This window comes from Crocodylus siamensis, chromosome 4 (genome assembly GCF_052110815.1).
Source record: "Crocodylus siamensis isolate JL-2025a chromosome 4, ASM5211081v1, whole genome shotgun sequence".
In the NCBI taxonomy this organism is placed as follows: Eukaryota; Metazoa; Chordata; order Crocodylia; family Crocodylidae; genus Crocodylus; species Crocodylus siamensis.
Genome location: NC_143398.1, coordinates 115,632,526 through 115,648,411, shown reverse-complemented (window position 1 = coordinate 115,648,411; position 15,886 = coordinate 115,632,526). Strand labels below are relative to the sequence as shown.

General features: G+C 49.4%; 1 protein-coding gene across 2 annotated transcripts in view; it reads right to left on the bottom strand.

Moving 5' to 3' along the window:
- Nucleotides 1-15,861, bottom strand: part of BPGM (bisphosphoglycerate mutase) — a 56,109-nt gene extending 40,248 nt beyond the window's left edge. Inside the window, exons 1-2 of one of the 2 annotated variants that reach the window (XM_090043511.1) lie at nt 15,725-15,861; nt 15,158-15,275 (exon numbers count right to left, since the gene is read on the bottom strand). The gene's annotated coding sequence lies outside the window, so the exon portion shown is untranslated. Of the gene's footprint in view, nt 1-15,157; nt 15,276-15,369; nt 15,543-15,724 lie in introns of those variants that run through there. The other variant, XM_090043510.1, reaches the window with a different exon arrangement.
- Nucleotides 15,862-15,886: the final 25 nt, after the last annotated feature.

Genomic DNA, 15,886 nt, shown 5'->3' with positions numbered 1-15,886 from the left:
CAGCAGGTGCCGTTGTGCTCCAAAGTAGAGAACTGCCCAGATTTTTATCCAAAATGAACAAAAAACAATCTAAGTTGAAAGTGGCTTGCTCCATTTTATTTAGTCTTTTTCGTTATTTCCATTTTTTTCAAACATTCAATAGAGTACTGCTGCCAGGTCACTCATTCAGTAACTTGCCTCTCTTGCCACTAGAGGTCAGTCCAGATTCACAAGACAACACTGCACCAAGCAGAAATGTTCAGTTTACTCCTCAGTGGACAAGTCTCCATATGCAATTAATGCAAAGCAATAAACTCCAGAGTTTATTGCCCTGGAGCTTATTGCTCCCTGACAAGTCGTTTAAACATGTGCTCAGGATCTCAGCACACTGAGCCAGGGCAGAGCAGCTCTGGCTGGCAAGGAGCCCTAGGGGTCAGCCTGCCAGCCCAAGGCTGTTCCCCCTGGCTCAATGTGCTGCAGAGGGTCTGGATGGGACACGAGGGTGCTTCACTATGAGACTAGCCCCCACACTGAAGAACCCTCGTGCCCCAGCCAGCTGAGGCATCATCTACACATGCACTGCTGCAAAGTAAAAAACTCCACAGCAGGATAGTACTTACACGTACTACCCTGCTGTGAAGTTAATTTGTTTACTCCAGACTAAAAGGACTAATTCTTTACTGCTCTGCACCATTAACTGTGAGGCTGTGTACACTGTGGGTAATTATTTCTACTTGTGAAAAAATAGCCAGATCCTGCCCCTATGCAACTGTATTGCGTCGATCCATCAAAGTTATCATACAACTGGTGTCAGTGGCAATGCGTAGGGAGTGAATGGGGGTGTATATGCACCCCCTGAGAGCGCTGGTGCATCCCCTGATGGTCGTACTCGCTGCTTAGGCAACGGGCAGGGGGGGCAGGCAGGTACACCAGTGCCCCCCCTGCAAGCACTGGCCGATAGCTGCGCTTGCTGCAGCCACTTTCAGGAGTGGCTGTGGCTGCTTCTGGGAGCAGTTGCAGCATTCGGTCAGCACTTGTTCCCAGAAGCAGCTGCAGCCACAGCCTTTTATAGGTAAGCTCAGGTAATAATGAAGGGACAACACAGTGGCAGGGTCTTCCACGTGGGTTGTACATGTTCTCCTGGGACCTAAAGTAAGCACTTGGAGACTTGGTCCATGATGTCTTTTCTGCACTGTTACCTGAGCTACCTAAAGTTGGCGCAGTTGTGCTACAATTATACCTCCAACTGCAGCATAACAACCATAGCCCAGCCCACCGTTCCCAGGATATCAGGATGTGGCCAGGAAGCTGAGCATGGCCAAAATATTGCCAGGACAACAATTCCCTGCGGTTAGAATACCATCGTGGCTTCACTGCAGCTAAGTGCAAAGGAGAGCAGCCTAGCCTTTCCCAGGTTCAGCTGCGTTGTTGTGGTAGCTTCCACGCACCTTGGGATTTGCACCACGCAAAACTGTGCTAGATATGAAGTCTGTCCCGGAGACCAGGGTGAAACAAAACACTCACCTGCGGCAGGGGATGACGTGCCAGCGAAACCCGCGCGGCTCATGAGCCGACTTTTTATACAGCTGCAGTCAGCAGGTGACGTCAGCACCAGACGCCGGCCGGTGAAGATAAACGCGGCGGTGGCTGCAGAGGAAGGGGCAGATGGCCCTGAAGAGGGAGATCTGTCGACAACGGAAGAGGAAAATGAAGCCCCGCGGCGTCTGAGGAAGGAGGAGGGGCCGGAGCAGGAGGAGTGGGAGAGAGGGAACAGGCAACAGCTCCCGGGAGCCGGCAGCAGAAGGACGGCATCCGGACGAGACGACGAGGAAGAGGAGGCATCGCAGAGGACCCACGGGAACCAGGTGCACACTGGGCACGGCAGGGTGGCAAGGATCCCAAGGGAGGAGCCTGATTGGGGCGGGGTCGCCACCGGAACTACGGATGCCCGTGTCTTTTAGGGACGAAGGTCCTAAGGACTGAGGGTCCGGAGCCAAACCTGTAACTGTAAAGGCTCGACCCTTTAGGTATAAGGGATAGGTATTGGGAAAGGCTGCAGATGGGCAAGAGGAGCCACATACCTCCTCTGTAGGACCCGCTTCTGAAGGTGGCGTGAGGCCAGGGTACAGGGGTGGTTGGAGCCCCGTGTACATCCACCGGGTTGGACCTGGGCTACGAGGGACTCGCTAGATGGCTCCCCCCATTGACGGTACAGCAAGACGTGGCAGGCAAGAACGGGGGCGGCGAGTTGGAGTAAGAACAACTGCATTACCCTCAAGGGTCACTGGCACGGGACGACATCAAAAGGGTAGTACCCTATGGAGTGAATAAAGCCCAGCGGGCACAAAGTCTATGGGTCATGAGTGCTGACTGTAAGTAAAATACTGCCATACAAACGTGACAGAAATTCTTCCACACTTGGAATTCACTTTGTACCTAGGGAAATCAAGTGTACAGAGGACAGGGTGATGGAGAATCTGACCAAAATCTGATCCTAACGTCACACTAATGTTGTTTAAAGTCAAGAAATGTACAAGTCAAGATTTTCATCAAAGCTTCAGTGTTTTGAGGTCATTGCTCAACCTTACCAGCCTTCTGCTTCCTCTCAGGCAGGGACTCGCCAGCAATATATCTGTCCCCAAGGGATTATTTAACTCAAAATTATTAGTGTTATGAATTTTTCAGATTGAATTAAATAAATTAAACATTCCTCTTAAGGAATAACCATTTTTTAAAAACTTTTCTACTTTCCATTGATAAATATATTTACTGATGTTTCTCATTTGAAGAAGAAGATACTCTTCTTTCTCCTGAAGTGAGAGCATGGCATCAAGTGACTGATGAACTAGATGCTGGCTTTGCATGGAAAAAAAGTGTGTACAGTCTGAAAGTTATACTTGAAAGATATTGCAATTTATTAGAAGATGAAGGTGGTGAATATCCTGTGACCACAATGATGCAAATGAAGCAAGAACTTCAGACTTACTATAAGATAGCCATTCAGTTTCAGCACCAAAGAAATGCAGATCTTCCATTCCTTGTCTTTCAAACTGTGACAACAGGTATTGGTGCTGCTTTCTGACAGTAGTAGTAAACTCCTTCTGAGATGGCAGGGGCAGTTCTGGGCTGTCAGAAGGGAAGGCCGGGTAAATTATGAAATACAACAACCTACTACAAATTTGGTACAAGAACCAACTACAAATTTGTCATACCAACTTGCTAAAAAAATGGGTGATGCTGGAAGGATGGCTTATGAGTCCAGTCCCCAACAGCTCTGAGTTCAGCCCAGAGAGGAGAGAAAAGAAGACAAGTTGGGAGGTTGAATGTTGGGTATGAGTGAACAGCTAACAGGACCCCAGAGGGCCCAACTCATCCAGCTGATCCATGAGTTTAGGGATGTTTTCATCAAAGAACACCCCCAGGATGTATAGGCAGGGAGCCTTGGAGATGACTTCTGTGTCACTTATATGAACCAGTGCAGGCAGAATTAGAACAAATGTGTAGAAGCAGCATCATTGAAGAGTCTCAGAGTCCCTGAAGGAGTGTGTCATGGGGCACTAAGGTGTGTCTACTTCTTCAAGAGCACAGGCAGCTTAGTTAGGGAGCCCTGAGAACTAGGCAGGGCTCCACAGCTGCAGGTTGCCTTGGCAGTAAGCTAATCACAGTATTAGCCGGCACCTGTACCTGGTCAGCTGACCGGAATGAAACAGGGCCCTGGACAGATAGAAGCCCCAGGGCTGGAGCTGGCACAAGGTTAGGTCTCTGTCAGCAGCCAGGGGGAAGCAGATCTTGCAGAAAAACTACTCAGAGATGCTTGGTTGCCTATTATGCTGCTGGTAAGACTAATGGGCTCTAGGAGCTCCTAAAGTTCATTGTTGGGAGAGAAGCTTGCCTCCTTAAAGGGGCAGAGTATGACCTCCATTGTTATTGTTATGTTATAGCCCAGGGGCTTGTATTTACATTGTTACGTGTTTGAACCAGTGGATCGGGATGAGGCTATTAGAGAGCAGGAGGCCTAACTGAGGCACACTACAGTGTGGAGAGCCCAGCACCAGGGGGCGCAGCAACAGGGGCTGCGGAAGAGTGTGATGCCTTATGAACTCAGCTGCAAAGTCTACGGGAAGAAAAGTGCCAGTTTGGGGCAGAGGTGCAGTCCCTGAAGGCCCAGCTAGAAGCAAGCATGGCCAGAGAAGCAGCCCTGTGTGAGGAGAGAGATCAGTTACAGCCACAGGTGCTAGACCCTGTACACTGTGCAACACCCATTGAAAAAGAGGGGAAGCCACAGATACTACAGGCTACAAACATGCTGCAAGAATGGTTGGCTGCACTGAGGGCACAGTTGGCAAGTATATGCGAGTAACCTCCCAGGACCAGTGAGATGGTGGATGTTAAGGAAGGTGGTTGCAGAGAAAGTTGGAGATGTAGTACATGCAAAGGTATATATGGGTGCCGGGGGACGACCCACCGGCAAGAGAAAGATTGAGTTCAGTGAAGAAAAATATGCCCAGCAGGCTCTAAGAATGCAGTGGGAACTTTCGGGAAAACTGATGGACCTGCAAGAAGCCAGAGGGAGACAAGTAACAACACAACTCGCCCAGAGAAGAGAACCGGGGCACATAAGGATTAAGCATAGCCAAGCCTGAGATGGGAGGGAGAATGTACCTCAAGAGAGAGGGCAGGCCTTCTTGGATACAAGAAGGTGCTCCAACTTCACACTTGAGGGCTTAGCTTGAGGGGAAAGAGTCAACCAGAGCCCTACGGTCATCACGGCCATCCCTGGGGACACCACACCATGACAGAGCCCAATGATGCTCGTGCCTAAACTCAATGGGACTGTAAGGTTATGTACTGATTTTAGGAAAATGAAAGCTGTGGCCACTTTCTATGCCTTCCCCATGCCTCACATTGAGGAAATGTTAAAGAAAATAGGGCAAGCCCAATTTATATCAACCTTAGACCCAATGAAAGGATATTGGCAGAACCCCATAGCCAGAAAAGATAAGGAGAAGACATTTTTGGAACGTCATGGGACTTGCTTCAATTTCCTGGAATGCTATTGGGATTACATGGGGCTGCCACCTCTTTCTAGAGTCTTATGAATCAACTCCTAGTCCTTCACAAACCTATGTGGCCACCTATATCAATAACATTATAATCTTGGAATGGTAGAAACAGCACGTACAACATCTCAGAGCGGTATTAAGGGACCTCAGGTCAGCCAGGCAAGCGGTGCACCCAAAAAAGTGCTCAGTGGGGCAGCAGGAAATGAGGTACTTAGGCTTCTAAGTGGGGTGGGGCCAGATAAAGCCACTGGCAAACTAAGTAGAAGTGATTCAATCGCATCAACCACCAAGAGACAATTAAGAGCTTTCTTAGGCCTTGCAAATTACTACAGAAAATTTGTACTACAGTTCTCTGACCTGTCTACCCCCCTGACCAAGCTCATGAAAGGTAGGAAAAGGGGGGCCCCCTTCCCTGGATGTTGGCTGCATTACAGGCTTTTGGGTAACTTAAGAAGGCTTTATACCCCCAACTTTAGGGAACCTTTCTTTTTACAAACTGATGCCCCTGGGTAGCTTTGCTTACCCAATAGGTGAATGGGGAAGATAGACTGATTGCATACAGCAGCTGAGAACTGCTAGACCCGGAGAAAATATTCCACAATAGAAAGGGAGTGCCTGGCCATAAAACTGAGTATTAGACTTTTCCAATACTATTTATTGGGATGGAAGTTTGTTTTAATTACAGATAATGCCCCACTGAGTTTCCACCTACATATGACTCCCTTATGCACCATGTACATACAGCCAATTATCCAAGTCTTGTTTCACAAGTGTGCTTGAACCTAATCCACCATTGCCATTGCCTGACCATTGTGGTTGGGAAGCCAAAAACGAGTTATGTTCCTATTGTAAACACACTTGAACCATTACCAGCATAATACCTTCAGATAAGAAGTTGCAAGTGCAAGATGGGGACCAGCATGCTTGTGCAAGCAGGTTAAAGTGCCATGCATACCTGGCTGATAGTGCCTTAAGACATCATGCTGCAATCCATATAATAACTATAGGGATTCAGAAATGGATTCAAGTAATGAAGAGATCTGAAAAACTGCAATTACTCATTGTATTAATATTACATATACCATTGTATTACCATTATATTACCATTGGATTAGACTATTATACTTTCCCATTGCCTCAATCCAAACATATGTCTGTGTGTTTCATTGCCATTGAGTTATATATTATTAATATCTGACTTATCCACATTCTGAAATTTAAAAATTGTATTATCTTATTCAATATAACTTGAACAAGTAGCCTAGCCAGAGTTATGCTTTCAGTACTGAAGGCCGGCTATGAAATTCGTAGCAACAGAATTTGTGAGGTTTTAGTATTAGAGTATTGTTTACTAGGTTTTTTAATTGCATTGAATTGATACATACATGCTAATGTGCCAGCCATCTTGGACTCCAACATAGCTGCTACGACAGAAGTGTTATGATATATGATATGAAACATCTTGGAATCCAATGTGGCTGTCACGATGGAAATGTTACAGATTGTTATGTTCACACAATATTGGTTTTGTCATCAGATTTAATTTTCTAATCCTAGTGGAGGCTGAGATATTGAACAAAATATGAATTCATGGCAGCCATCTTGGATTCTAAGAGGGCAGCTGCACACACTACTTACCAGATGGGCAACATGACTTTTCTGACATGGTGTAGTGGGTTTGGGGTTACTTAGCTTGCTTGACCAGTCTTTCGGGATTTATTTACAATCTTGACACCATCTTTATTCCTATGGGGCAGACTCCCTATCAGCAGGGCACAATGAACATAAGCAGTTAACACTGTAAATGAACAAACAACCTGTGATCTTCTCCTCAACCATGAGTGGCTGGGTTCAGGTCTGCTGCTGCCAGCCCACACTCCTCTTATCTGTCCACTCCGTTAATATAAAAAGGGCATGTCTACACATGCATTAATCCACCATAATTACAGCACATTAAGCTTAGTACCTGTAATAAACAGGTACTAAACTTAATGATCTGTAATCAGCACTACTTGACAGTAGCAGCAGCATATGCTTTTTTGTGATGCTAATGTATAGTAGACTAATTCTACTGTGCATTAGCACATTGGCACAGATTTTCCCTGCCACACTAATGTACAGTAGGATTACTCTACTGCACATTTGGCACAATTTTCACTGGAGTTTATTTCTCCCAAGCACAGCATTTACACGTGTGTTTGGGACTGTAACATGCTGAGGCAGGGCAGGGCAGAGCAGCCTGCCAGCCTGGGGCTGCTCCACCTCGGTTCAACGTGCTGCGGAGGAGTTGGCTGGGGCATGACAGTGCTACAGTGCACGGCTGCCTGCTAGCTAGCCCCACACTGTAACACCCTCACACCCCGGCCAGCCCTGGTCACCATCTGCACATGTATTTCAGCAAACATAACTGCTCCACTGTAGAATAGTACTTGTCCTGGATAATACTATCCTACAGCGTAGTTAATTAATTTACTGCACCCTAACATGGGCACATGTGTAGATGGTGATGCTTTACTGCAGACCTAATTAGTAAGCCCCATAGTAAAGTGCACATTAGGTGCACCCACAGTCTCTCCATGTCTCGTGGTCATCTTCACCATCACAGGCCAACTTTCAGACTAAGCACTTCAGGCGTGGTTCTTGGGCTCCACCATGACCTAAGCCACCGGCTCTCTTCCTCTCAGTTCTCTCAGCTTCTGACTCTCTGCTCTCAGCCCTCTGGCTTCCAGGCTCTCTGCTGTCTGCCTGCCTGTCTAAGGCTCCTCTCCCTAGGAGTCTAACTCTCACGTCCCTCTTGTTCTTTCCCCTCCTGGGAAGTGTCTGTCTGTCTCTTTCTCTCCCCACAACCCCCCAAGCCACACATCTGCCTGCCAGCAAATTATCTACAGCAGCTGGCCCTGGTGCCCAGGCAGTCTGTAATCATCCCTTACAGTCAGCAGCTGGGCTGTAACCCTTGCACTCCTGCAAACTGCCCCCAGGCTCCTTGCGCATTTTTACACATGCAAACACCGCAGCTCTGGGCACTTTGAAAATACTTGTCAGTACAAAGAAAATGGCGGCAGTGCACTTTTGAACTCAAACACGTCGGATGTGCTTTAGTTCAAAAGCACACTGCTGCCATTTTCTCCATGCTGATGCACATTTTGCCACTTACTTACACAACTGCAAGTGGCACAGCGTGGTTTGCATCAGCTCCCATGAGGAGGAGACTCAATTAATCAACAGATCTCCAGCATGTCTGAGAACTAAAAGGTATGTGTATAAATGCCCATTGAGCTCACAGCCTGCCACACTCTTACACACAGGTAGGCCACCTCTACCTGAAACACACTTGTGTGGCTTTGGCAACAAGATTCCAATGACAACAAAACCTAGAGACCTTATTGGTCAATTTATATCTTATTGTAAATATAATAATCTTTAGCAGCTTATGCAACACCTCACCTAGTTAAACACCAACATTAAAAAATGTACTCATGAAGTTTTCACAATATTTTGATAAGACATGAAGTATTCATGACACATTCTTCAAGGTTATTAAGGCATAGAGGGATTTGTTTGATTCTAGAAGAAAAAGAATTATTGGTTGTTTGCTCAGCCATGCCATGACTAATAATTCATTGCTAAATAACAAGGGCAAACGTCAACTGTAATATTAACTATGGTGTAAGTCATGAACCAGAGTGCTTGAATCGGAGCAGCTGAATTGTCTGTGTGGGAAGGGTGATTTGGTGCAACCAAAATAGGGTTTTTTCTCTTTTTTAATTTTGGGGCAGCTGGGACCATTGAGGCCCAAGCACTGAGCAGCAGCCCTGGACACTGGCATTGTATCTGTGGGACTGAGGATCAGGCTGGTAGGGAAAAAGGGGATGTTTGTGGCTTCCTGTGTCCTCTTCTTGCTGGACACAGGGTGCTCCCTCAAAGCATTTAATTTTATTATTATTATTACTACTACTATTGTTGTTGTTGCTGTTGTTGTTATTAGGTACATGCCGCTGTAGGTGTATGTGGTGCTGCTCTGGGCACAGAAGGTGGGAAGAGAAAACAGCTGGATTTCCTGTATGGCTCAAGTATTTGAATGGTCATATCCTAAATAGAAAGTTATGAGTTCAAGGCTGTATGCCCCACTGTGACTCTGTTGGAAAGTTGTGTCCTTGTTGACACAAGAAGTTTTTTCTTTCTCCTCAAAGCATGGCAAGTTCCAGCACCCAACTGACTAGTGCCAGGGCTCCGGGGCTGAAAGATGCAGGGCTTGGCACAGCCTGCTGAAACCCAAAGGGTTTGCAACATGCAACACCAAACCCCAATTTTTCTAGCCCTATGCTTGAATCACAGCAGTTGGAGTATCTGTGTGGAAAGCTGACTCGGTGCACCCAAAATAGTTTTTTTTTTCTTTTTTAATTTTGGGGTGGCCGAGACTATTGAGGCCTGAGCACTGAGGAAGCCAGAAGCCCTGGAGGCTGGTGTTGTATCTCTGGGACTGAGCATCAGGCTGGCAGGTAAAAAGGGGATGTTTGTGACTGCCCATAGCTTCTTCTTGCTGGGCACAGGGTGCTCCCTCATGGCATTTAATTTTATTATTATTATTATTATTATTATTATTATTATTATTATTGGGGTGCACTGATTAAGGTTTTCTTGGCTGATACTGATGGCCAATTATTAACCAGCCATATCGGCCAATACCAATCCAATAGCTGATTTACAGGAATGCAGCCAAGCAGCTTGGAGAGCAGCATCCTGCCGGTAAATCTGTCGGGGGGCACAGGTGGGGAGGGAGTGGGGGGGGGCAGGTCAAGGCCCCCACAGTGAGGGAGAGTGGGGCAGAAGCAGGCACAGAAACTACCCAGCCGGAACAGTGAATGCAACCCTGGAAGCAAGATGGAGCCATAGGCAGCTTGTCTGCGGGGTACGGAGAAGGAAGGGCAGCTCCTCACCTCCACGTGCACCCTCAGGGGAGGCATGGGGGCATGTGCCCCCTGGATTTGTGCACAGGGTGAGAGTGGGCTGATCACTGCAGGCTTAGGGTCAGGGGCTGAGCCAGCCTCTACCCAGTGGGGAGGCTGGGCCAGGGCTACGCTCAGGGTGGGCAGCAGCAGTGCAGGCAGCAGTGGCACTGGAAGGGATGGCTATGGGAAATTTTGGGGTGGCTATAGCCCACCCCCACCCCTCCCAGTGCTGTTGCTGCCTGCCCTGCTCCCACCCAAAGCCCAGCGCTGGCTCAGCCTGCCAGGAAGAGGCCAGCACAGCCTCTGGCCCTGACCCTGCACTGGGCAGCCCACCCTCTTGAGCACAAATCCGGAGGGGCACATGCCCTCCATGTCTCTCCCAGGGGTGTGCACAGAGGCAGGGAGCCACCTGCCCTCCCAACTCCCCTATGCCCCCTGGACGAGCTGCCCATGGTTCCATCCCACTCCCAGGGTCACATCCACCACCCTGGCTGGGCAATGCCTGTCCCTGCCGCACTCTCTCCCTCACTGTGGGGGCCTCAATCTGCCCTCACCACACACCTTTCCCCCACAGACTTACCATCTGAACACTGCTCTCCATGCTGCCTAGCTGCATTTCTGGCCACTTGCATGATGGCCACGCACATACACATAGCATTTATTGGTGACATAAATAAATGGATGATTCTGAGTAAAAAACCGGATTGCCAATAATGTTAATTTTTCTTTTATCGGTGCTGATGCACTATGCCACAGATGTATCAGTGCAGCTCTAATTATTTTTCTTTATTAATTTTTCATTTGGTGTATGTGGGCACATCTACATGTTCATTAATGTGCTGTATATATGGCACATTAGTTATTTCAGGTACTAAACTTAAACTTAATGCAAAGTATTTGGCGCTACTGCATATTAGCACAGATGATTTCTTTTGTGACACTACTGAGCATTATACTAAGCCCATGCTAATACACTAAGTTGTAGTAAATTAATCTTCTGCACACTGTCTCATGTAGCTGTACCCTGTGTGTATGGATGTTTGTCTGGTGCTTTTCTGGGTATTAAGGGTGGGAAGAGGCAGTTGCTGAACTTCCTGTGTGTGTCTGGGGATTGGTTGTTGAAGTCTAGAAAAAGGTTGAAAATGTATGACTGGGTGTGGATCCTTACCCATGAATGGGTTCCATCTGGTAGAAAAGTGTAATCTGCACTAACATGGGATTTACTGAATGTCCATTTACACGCTCTGGGAATCAAAGTGAGAAGCTGTAACAGTTTCATAGTTTCATAGTAGCTAGAGTCGGAAGGGACCTAGGTAGATCATCTAGTCCGACCCCCTGCCTTAGCAGGAAAGAGCACCGGGGTCAGATGACCCCGGCAAGGTGCTCATCTAACTTCCTTTTAAAAATCCCCAGGCTAGGAGCCTGCACCACTTCCCCTGGAAGCCGATTCCAGGCCCTAGCCGCCCTGACTGTGAAGTAGCGCCTCCTAATATCTAATCTAAACTTACCCTCCGCCAGTTTGTGACCGTTATTCCTGGTCACTCCTGGCAGCGCACGGGGGAACAGGGACTCCCCCAATACCTGCTGATCCCCCCTGACCAGTTTGTAGCAGGCCACAAGGTCCCCCCTTAACCTTCTCTTGTGGAGGCTAAACAGGTTCAGGTCCCGTAGCCTATCCTCATAAGGCCTGCCCTGCTGACCCCTGATCATACGAGTGGCCCTCCTCTGAACTCTTTCCATATTGTCCACGTCCCTCTTGAAGTGTGGCGCCCAGAACTGGACGCAGTACTCCAGCTGCGGCCTGACCAGTGCCGCATAGAGGGGGAGGATCACCTCCCTGGACCTGCTCGAGATGCATCTGTGGATGCATGACAGGGTACGATTGGCCTTCTTGACTGCCTCCCCACACTGCCGGCCCATGTTCATCGTGGAGTCAATGACAACTCCAAGATCCTTTTCCGTCTCCGTGCTGGCAAGAGGGGAGTTCCCCAACCTGTAAGTGTGGTGCCGGTTCTTCCTCCCCATGTGCAACACCTTGCACTTATCAGTGTTAAACCCCATCCTATTCTCATCCGCCCACCGTTGCAACCTGTCAAGGTCAGTTTGTAGCCTATTGCACCCTTCTAGTGCACCCACATCCCCCCACATCTTAGTGTCATCAGCAAACTTGAACAGGGTGCTTTCTACCCCCTCATCCAAGTCACTGATGAAGATGTTGAACAGTGCAGGCCCGAGGACCGAGCCCTGCGGAACCCCACTGCCCACATCCTTCCAGGTCGAGAAGAACCCATCCACCACCACCCTCTGGGTGCGGCCCTCCAACCAGTTGGCGACCCATTTAACCGTGTGGGCATCGACACCACAGTCTCCCAGCTTTTTGATGAGGACAGGGTGAGAGACAGTGTCGAAAGCCTTCCGGAAGTCCAAAAAGACTACATCCACAGCAACCCCTGCGTCTAATGATTTGGTGACCTGATCGTAAAAGGCCACCAGGTTGGTCTGACAAGACCTGCCACTGATGAACCCATGTTGGTTGCCCCTGAGCATGCATTCCCCCGCAAGGCCCTCCTGGATGTGTGCCAGGATAATTTTTTCAAAGAGCTTACCCGGGATTGAGGTCAGACTAACTGGCCTGTAATTTCCCGGGTCCTCTTTTTTTCCCTTTTTGAAGATAGGGACCACATTGGCCCTCTTCCAGTCCTCCGGCACCTCGCCAGAGCACCACGAGTGCTCATAGAGCCGTGCCAGGGGTCCCGCAATGACCTCAGCCAGTTCCTGTAGAACCCTAGGGTGAAGATCGTCCGGACCAGCGGACTTGAACACGTCCAGCCTCTCCAGAAGTACCCTAACTAACTCCTCGCTAACCCTTGGCCCAGGCGTGTCTCTCTCGGGGCCCGAGGGGGGCCCAGCAGGGAGGTGGCTGAACTGGTCCCTACTTAGGAAGACAGAGGCAAAGAAATCGTTAAATATGTTAGCTTTGTCATCTGGCGTGATGACTAAGTTGCCCATCGTGTCCTGCAGGGGCCCCACATTACCCGGGACCCTCTTTTTACCCCCTATGTATTTGAAGAAGGACTTCTTATTGTCCTTAATCCGGGAAGCTAGTCCTATCTCCAACTCTGCCTTGGCCCTCCTGACCGCCCCCCTACATCCTCGGGCGACTATAACATAGTCCTTCTTGGCGATGACCCCATCTCTCCATTGGGTATATGCCTCCCTTTTAGCAAGGAGACATTCCCGGATGCTCTTAGTGAGCCATGGGGGTTTATGTGCCCTCCTGCTCCCTTTGACCCTTGTTGGGATTACCTCCCTTTGGGCATGGAGGATCGTCTCCTTAAGGAGCAACCACTCACCTTCGACATCTGATTCCCTTCCCCTCTGGGTCCTCAGCGCTTCCCCAACGATCCTCCTTAGCTTGTTGAAGTCAGCCCTCCTAAAGTCTAGGGCTGTTGCCTTGCTGCAGCCCTTTGCCACCTTACGCTGGATGGTGAATTCCAGCAAGCGATGATCACTGTCTCCCAGGTGGCCCATCACCCGCAGCCCCCTCACCAGGTCATCACCCGTGGCCAGCACCAGGTCCAACAAGGCGTCTCCCCTGGTGGGACTGTGCACCTCCTGGGTTAGATGGAGGTCCTGCACTCTGGCTAAGAACCGACGTGAGCGATCAGACTTGGCTGACTGCTCCTCCCAGCAGATGTCTGGGAAGTTCAGGTCCCCCATGATGACCACATCCTTAGCCCTCACTGCCTCTGTAAGCTGACCTAAGAATTCCTGGTCGAGCTCTTCTCCCTGGTTGGGAGGTCTATAGTAGACTCCCACCGTTAAGTCTCTCTCCCCTGGACTGCCTTTTACTCTAACCCAGAGCACCTCAGAGTGCCCCCCCTCTACCCCCTTGCTAATTAACGAGGAAGTATATTCCTCCTTGATGTAGAGTGCTACTCCTCCACCTTTCCTTCCTATCCTGTCCTTCCTATATAGCCTATAGTTGTTAATGAAGTTACGCACCGATGTGAAACTGGTTCTACATCTCCCATTCTGCTTCTATTGAAGTCAAGCTGACTTTATTAAAAGCAGTTTAGGCTAGTGCTGAATGCTTTCAAAAATCTAGCTTTTTATTTTAAAGCATCTTTTGCAGCAGTGTACGAAAGCCAGTAGACAGTGGCGACACGCAGCAGGTGAATGGGGGTGCAGGTGCACCCCCTGACAGGCCACGCTCACCACTTAGGCCCCCCCCCCGCAAGCACCAGCCAGGGAGTGGGAGCGCCATGGCACTTCCAGAAGTGGCTGAGATTGGTCACAAGCCTTAAAATGGCCATCAACTTTTTACCACTTTAAAAAAGATCAGATTAAAGTCAGCAAGGTAATTTCAAAGCAGTGGCTGCATTTTATATGTCATTACCATGGGGACAGCCCAAAGAGAAGAGGGAACTGAGAGGGACCACCTGATCAGTGCTGCTACCAGAAGTGGTCTGTAGTTTGAGACATCTATTTTGTGATTCCTAAGTTTTTTAAAAAGTGATAATAATGATAATAATAGAATACCCCAAAATAGCTCCCTAAATTCTGTAAACGTGAGTCTCCATAACAGCGAGTAGAAGGTGAGCAAGGACATTTCCCAGCTGGTAGTAAACTTCCCTCGCTGCAGGACAGGCATGTACACTACAGCCCACTTCATTTGAGCAGTGGTTCTCAAACACCTGAGAGTCAATGCATGCCTTCTCCTGCCCTGTACTCCTATACTTCCATACTATGGATACTAAAAACCTGGTTAAGTCACTGCCATCAACCTTACAGCCTGAGATATGGCAGAGCAGCTCCTCACTCCTCTCCCAAAACACTTTTCCATCCTTTGCCTCTATTTCTAGTTTCTTTTCCTCCTCCTGCTGTCCCACAAGGGTTGTCAACTTTGCTTGAAACTATTCCGGAAGGCACTGACGATGCATAAGAGGTGCACGCAGGTGCACATGCACCCCCTGAGTGTGGCAGTGCACCCCCTATGAAAAGGCACCACTGACACTGCTGGCAGTGCTTATGGGCAGTCACTGTTCACCATCCATGCCACCAACACCCCTGGCAGTGTCTCCAAGCAGTCCATCTGCACCACTGGTCAGCACTCGCCACCACTGCCAACAGCGCCACAGCTGCCTATGGCAGCTCCACACTTACCAGCGCCATGCTCCCACTGCCAACAGCACCAGCACCACCTGCCGGAGCTCACTGCACCTCCCCAGCTGCCAGGGACACGCGGTGTTCACGCCAGGAGGTCTCCTGAACGCCAGCATGCCTGCAACACAAAACCAGCATGCCCATGTGCTCCTGTATATCAGTTAGATTACCATGCATAGATTTAACATCAGGAAGGCAAATACACGACTTACTTTTTAAAAATCCACTGGGCTACTGGTTAAATCAGAGTCAACCTTTTATATGTATTTAAATGAATGCCCTATCATTCCTCCCTCCGGGTACCTCTCAGCGGTCTCCTGGAGGTCTATGCAACTCCTGGAGAGGCCGGGGCAGTCCGGGAGGGTTGGCCGCCCCATGTCCCATTCTCCCCTCCCCCAGCGGTTCTCAGGCTTTCAGGACTCGAGACCCCTCCCGGCCCTTTGCGGCCCCGCGTTTCAGGAGCAGGTTGATCGATGGCAGCCCCCCCGCCAGTGGGAACAGGGCCGCGGCGCGGACCCTCGGACAGGGACAAAAGCTGAGCCGGTTCCTGTCGGCTCCTCTCCTCACCCGCCGGAGGAGGCTGGCAGAGGGCGGCCGCCCCGCGGGCACCTGCCTCCCCGCGCCTCTCCGGCATCCGGGACTCCCGCGGCCTCAGCACCCAGCGCCCGCGGATCCGGATTGGCTGCGGGAAGCAGGGGCCCTGGGGAGCCGGATTAGCGGGGGGAGGGG